The sequence below is a fragment of the Neomonachus schauinslandi genome, chromosome 1 (genome assembly GCF_002201575.2).
Source record: "Neomonachus schauinslandi chromosome 1, ASM220157v2, whole genome shotgun sequence".
NCBI lineage: Eukaryota > Metazoa > Chordata > Mammalia > Carnivora > Phocidae > Neomonachus > Neomonachus schauinslandi.
In genome coordinates, this window is record NC_058403.1 from 70,240,342 (window position 1) to 70,247,208 (window position 6,867).

The window sequence follows — 6,867 nt, forward strand, 5'->3', positions numbered from 1 at the left end:
GGTGTGTGGGGAGGGGAGGGGAGGGTCAGAGGAAGAGAGAGAATCTCCAGCAGACTCCCCGCAGAGCTGGGAGCCTACCTCAGGGCTGGATCTCCTGACCCTGAGATCATGACCTGAGCCGAAATCAAGAGTTGAATGCTTAACTGACTGAGCCACCCAGGCACCTCGTGGATCCTTAGATGTTTATAGATAGTTCTTGGAGGCTTGGAATGCAGCCCAATTAAAAGTTCCACAAGGCAATGAGAGCTTTTCCAAAGACAGTAATCTTCTAACGACAAGATTCTTTAGAAATTTTTAGTTCTGCCATAGTTGTGTCCTAGTTATGTCATCTTTCAAGTCCATACTTGGGATGTCCAATATAGGACCTATCCAACATACGAGTCTTAAATCTCATAGGATATAGAGGAAAGAGGTTCCACATCTTCTCTTTCCTTTTGTTAATAACCAGGTAAATTCTACTTTCTCCAGGGCATGGGGAAAGGACTTTGCAAGAAACTATCTCCCCACCCCAGCTCTTTTCCTGCTTAATTGGAGTATTCTGGTACATTGTTAGTAGAATGGCCTAAATCTTCCCATACCTGTAAAAGGGGGTCAGTAGCACTCACTTCATGGATTGTTGTGAGGATTATTTGAAATAGTTCACTTAAGGTGCTTAGCACAATGCCTAGCACATAGAAATCCCTTAATACATGTTATTTTTTTTAACTTTAAGATAACTTATGGTTTGCAGAACAGTTGCAAATATAGTACAGAGACCTTCCCCTAATATTAGCATCTTACTAACCATGGTGCATTTATAAAAAAAAAAAAAAAAGTACAATAATGTTAAACTACAGGCTTTATTTGGTTTTACCAGTTTTTCCATTAATGTCCTTTTTCTATTTGGGATCCAATCTAGAGTACCACATTGCATTTAAGATTATGTTTTTAAGAAACAGAATTCTATTTTCTCAACCCATCCTGATTCCCAGGTGTTCAGCATTGTAACACCATCAGTCCCCTGGGAGGCATTCAAGATATTCACCTTAATTTTCTGGGACTTCTTTTGGGCCTTCATCCACATAATCTATCTCTTCCAGCCAAACAAACTAGGTAGATGTGAGGAATTGTTTTACTCACTTTGATTCTTGAGGGCTTTTGAGGAAATGGTCTCAGATGCTGAAAAAGCTCAGGGCTGGACAAGGGCAGAATTCCAGAATGAGCTGGGGGTTGGGGTGAGTAGCTACTTGCTCATGGAGTTGTGGTATCTATAACCAAGGGAGCAGCATGGGCAGGAGTGTCTCACGGAAGTGTTGTATTAGGGCCAATTAGCCAATGCAAAACTGGGTTACTAGCCCATGGTGGATAAGAGGTCCAAGTACAAGGAAGAAACACATAGTTCAAAGAAGTTTTAAGCTGCATGATTTGAAGATGATGAGCAGCACCTAGCACAATTCATGAGCCAAGTATCAAGTACTAAGAGCTTTTAAACTAATTCCTGTGGCTGTGGATGCAAGATGAGCTAGAAGGGAACACATAAGTACATGACAAGATGAAGGACATTTTCTGATCTTTATAGACTGAGAATTTGACTTTGAGACAAGAAGGACTTTGTGAGCTGCATCTGATCGTATGCTCAAGATGAGGCTCATTGATCTGCCATTAGTATGCATCAGTGTTGAAAATCAGCTTGGCAGCCAACAGAGTGAGTAAGCCAGGGCTGGAGAAACAATAGACTAAGCAAAAGACTTGCAAGGAAAAACTGAGGATTGAGTTATCCATAGGGCTTTGAAAAGTTTAACATATTCTCAGGAACTTAGAAGTCCACGTTCATGCCCAGGGCTCTTCATGCTGTGCCCATACTCAAGAAACACCTTAGAAGGCCCTAAGATCTCTCCTCTGGCCGACTTTAAGGCTCTGAGAGAGCAGGGAGTAAAAGGTAAAGCAGAGTTGTAAATTGCATGGTGCAAAGGTGAAGGCATACCGCAACATACATATAGAGCCCCTTGGCAAAGAGACTTAACTGGTTCCAAGAATTTAAGAAGATCTCTGTCTGGGGCGCCTGGGTGGCTCAGTCGGTTAAGCATCTGCCTTTGGCTCAGGTCATGATCTCAGGGTCCTGGGATTGAGCCCCGCATCGGGCTCCCTGGAGTCTGCTGCTCCCTTTGCCCCAACCCCTCTTATGGTCTCTCTCTCTCTCTCTCTCAAATAAATAAATCTTTAAAGAAAAAAAAAGGAAGATCACTGTCTAATCATTAGCTAACAAGTACATTAAGCTGAGTAGAGACTTCAGTGACCATACACAACAAAGAACACACACTTTACAGAATTAGCTCAGAAAAATCACCAAATAGCCACTGCAACAAGTAGTAGCACAAATAAATCCTAGGGAGGAGGTCTGACTTCCAGAATTATCACACTATATTATTTAAAACGTTCAGTTTTCAACAACAACAACAAAATTATAAGACAAGCAAAGAAACAGGAAACTGGCCCATTACACACACACAAAAAGCAATCAATAGTAACTATCCATGAGGGGGCCCAGACACTGGATTTACTAGACAGACTATTAGCTATTTTAAATATATTCAAAAAACTAAAGGAGGCCATGTTAGAGAACCAAAGGAAAGTGTCTCGCCAAATAAAGAATATCAATATAGACAGAAAATATTTTAAAATAGAAATTGTAGAGTTGGAAAGTACGATAACTTATAAGAAAAGAAGAATGGGGGTTGGTTAATAACTGACATGAAAAATTCACTGAAGAGGCTTAATAGCAGATTTGAGCTGGCAAAGGAATCAGCAAACTGGAAGATAAGTTCATTGAGATGACCTAATCTGAGGAACAGAAAGAAAAAAGAATGAAGAAAAATGAATGAAGCCTTGACTTGTGGGAAAGCATCAAGCGTACCAAAATATGCACAATGGAAGCTGATAAGGAGAGGAAAGAGAGAAAGTGAGAAAAGAATATTTAAAGGAATGATAGCTAAAAACTTCCCAAATTTGATGAAAAGTTACTCTACAAGTCCAAGAAGCTCAAGAAACTTCAAGTAGAATAACCTCAAAGAGATTGATATCTAGACACACCATAATCCAACTGTCAAAAGCCAAAAACAAAGATTCCTAAAGCAACAAGAGAGATGCAACTCACCAAGCAAAAAAGAGCCTCAATAAGATTAACAGCTCATTTTCCGTCAGAAACCATGAAAGTTGGAAGAAAGTAGGATGACATTTTCAAATTGCTGAAAGAAACAGACTCAAGTAAGAATTCTATATCCAGCAAAACTCTTCTTCAAAAATAAAGGAGCCTTCGGCTCAGGTCATGATCCTAGGGTCCTGAGATTGAGCCACTGGGGCTCCGTGCTGAACAGGGAGCTTCTCCTTCTCCCTCTGCTGTTCTCTCCCACTCTCTCTCTCAAATAAATAAATAAAATCTTTAAAAAAAACTTAGATTAAAAAAATAATAAAGGAGAAATTAAGACATTGTCAGATAAATAAAAACTAAGAGAGTTTTTCACTAGAAAACCTGCCTTAAATACTAAAGGGAGACTTTATGATTGAAAGGCACTAGAGAGTAATTTGAAAGCACATGAAGAAATAAAGATAACTACGCCCATAAATATAAAATACAGCATAAGTGTATTTTTTCATAATTCTTTTTTCTTCTGATTTAAAGAAAAGAAAAATGCATAGAGCAATCATTTAAAATCTGTGTTGAGACACCCCTCTTATAGCTCAGTCGGTTAAGCAGCTGCCTTCAGCTCAGATCATGATCCCAGGGTCCTGGGATCCAGTCCTGCATCAGGCTCCTTGCTCAGTGGGGAGCTTGCTTCTCCCTCTGCCTGCCGCTCCCCCTGCTTGTGCTCATTCTCTGTCTCTCTCTGACAAATAAATCTTTAAAAAGAAAATCAGTCTTGATATGCACATGCTGTATAACTTATATGACAGTTGCACAAAAGGAGGAAGAGAACTGAGCTGTAAAAGAGGAAAGTTACCATATATTATTCAAATGAAGTTGGTATTAATATGAATTAGGTTGTTGTAAACAAAGATGTTGATCATAATTTCCAGGGAAATAAAATAACCCAAAATGGAAGTGTGTGTATATGTGTATACACACATACATACTATATAGTAAAAGAAATGACAAGGGAATTTAAATAGCACACTAGAAGAGATCTATTTAACACAAAGGAAGGCAGTAATGTAGGAAGAAAGAAAAAAAAAGACATGACGCATATTGAAATAAATATCAAAATGGCAGACATAAATTCTGCCTTACCAGTAATTACATTAAATGCATATGGATTAAATGCTCCAATTAAAAGACAGAGACTCCAAAATAAATAAAATACATGATCCAATTATATGCTGTCTATAAGAGATCCCCTGGGGCGCCTGGGTGGCTCAGTCGTTAAGCGTCTGCCTTCGGCTCAGGTCATGATCCCAGGGTCCTGGGATCGAGTCCCACATCGGGCTCCCTGCTCAGCGGGAAGCCTGTTTCTCCCTCTCCCACTCCCCCTGCTTGTGTTCCTGCTCTTGCTCTCTCTGTCAAATAAATAAATAAAATCTTTAAAAAAAAAAAAAAGAGATCCCCTTTAGATTCAAAGAAACAGAGGTTGAAAGTAAAAGCATGGGAAAGACATAGCATGCAAATAATAATCAAACCTTTAGTGACTGTGCCAATATTAGACAAAATAGATTTTAAGACAAAAATTGTTATAGACACAGAAGGATATTTTATGATAATATAGGTCACTATATCAAGAAGATTTAGCAATTATTAAACATATATGCACCTAACTATAGATCTCCAAAATACATGAAGCACAAATTGATGGAACTGAAGAGAGAAATAAATAATTCAACAAAAACAGAGACTTCAATACCTCACTTTCAGTAATGGATAGAACAATGAGGCAGAAGATCAACAAAAAAGTTGAAAACTTGAACACTATAAACCAACTAGACCTGATAGACATGTTGAGAACACTATCCAATAACAGAAGAATACATATTATTCTCAAGTGCACATAAAACATTCTCAAGGATAGATAAAGCAAATCTTAATAAATTTTAAAAGATTGAAATCACACAAATATACATTCTGAAAGCACAATGGAATGAAATTAGAAATAAATAATAGAATGAAATTTGGGAAATACACAAATACATGGAAATTAAAAAGCACACTCCTAAATAACCAATGGGTCAAAGAAGTCACAGAGAAATCAGAAAATACTTTGAGATAAATGAAAACAAAAACAGAGTATATCAAAACTTACAGTACATAACTAACACCATGTTTAGAGGGAAATATATTAGCTGTAAATGGCTATATATATATATATATATTAAGATTTTATTTATTTGACAGACAGCATGCACAAGCAGGGGGAGCGGCAGGCAGGGGGAGAGGGAAAAGCAGGCTCCTGGCTGAGCAGAGAGCCTGACATGGGGCTGGATCCCAAGACCCTGGGATCATGACCTGAGCCGAAGGCAGACACTTAACAGACTGAGCCACCTAGGCGCCTATATATATATTTATATATATATAATTTTAAAAAATATTTTATCTATTTATTTATTTGAGAGGGATATTGAGAGAGAGAGCATGAGCAGGGAGAGGAGCAGAGGGAGAGGGAAAAGCAGACTCCCCGCCAAGCAGGAAGCCTGAAGAGGGGCTTGATCCTGGGTCTCTGGGATCATGACCTGAGCTGAAGGCAGACACTTAGCTGACTGAGCCACCCAGTGCCCCTATATATATATATATATTTTTTAAGTTCATTTATTATTATTTTTTAAAATAATCACTATCCCCAGTGTGGGGCTCGATTTCACAACCCTAAGATTAAGAGTTACATGCTCTTCCAACTGAGCCAGTGAAATGCCCCAATGGCTATATTTTATATTTATTTATTTATTTAAAATTTTTTTAGAGAGCGCACACGCACCTGTGAGAGAGTGGGGGGAGGGGCAGAGGGAAAGGGAGAGAGAGAATCTTAAGAAGGCTCCACACTGAGCCTGTCGCAGGGCTTGATCTCATGACCCTGAGGTCATGACCTGAGCCGAAATCATGAGTCTGACACTTAACCGACTGAGCCACCCAACACCCATATTTTGTTTTAAAAGATCTCAAATCAATAACCTAAACTTCCATCTTAAGAAAGTAGAAAAAGAAGAGCCAACTAAACCCTAAGCAAGGAGAAAATAAACAATAAAGATGAGAACAGAAATAAATGAACTAGAGAATAGAACAATAGAGAAAATCAACAAAACTAAAAGTTGGTTCCTTGAAAAGATTAACAAAATTGACAAATCTCTTTGTAGAATGACCAAGGGAAAAAAGGAAAGATTAAAACTAGTAGAATCAGGGCGCCTGGGTGGCTCAGTTGGTTAAGCGACTGCCTTCGGCTCAGGTCATGATCCCGGAGTCCTGGGATCGAGTCCCGCATCGGGCTCCCTGCTCAGCGAGGAGCCTGCTTCTCCCTCTGACCCTCCCCCCTCTCATGTACTCGCTCTCTCAAATAAATAAATCTTTAAAAAAAAAAAAAAGAAAAACTAGTAGAATCAGAAATTAAAGAAGGGACATACTACTGTCCTTACAGAAATACAAATTATAAGGGAATACCATGAACAATTGTATGCCAACAAATTATATAACCTAGATGAAATGGGCAAATTCCTAGAAAAAACATCAGGTTGGTCTAACATAAAAATCAATCAAATGCATAAATATTAATAGAACAATATAACAAAACCACATAATCATTGCAAGAGAGGCAGAAAAAAACCTTTGACAAAATTCAACATCCCCCTTCATGCCAAAAACACTAAAAAAACTAGGAACAGAAAAAGGAACTTCCTCAGCCTGATAAAACCATT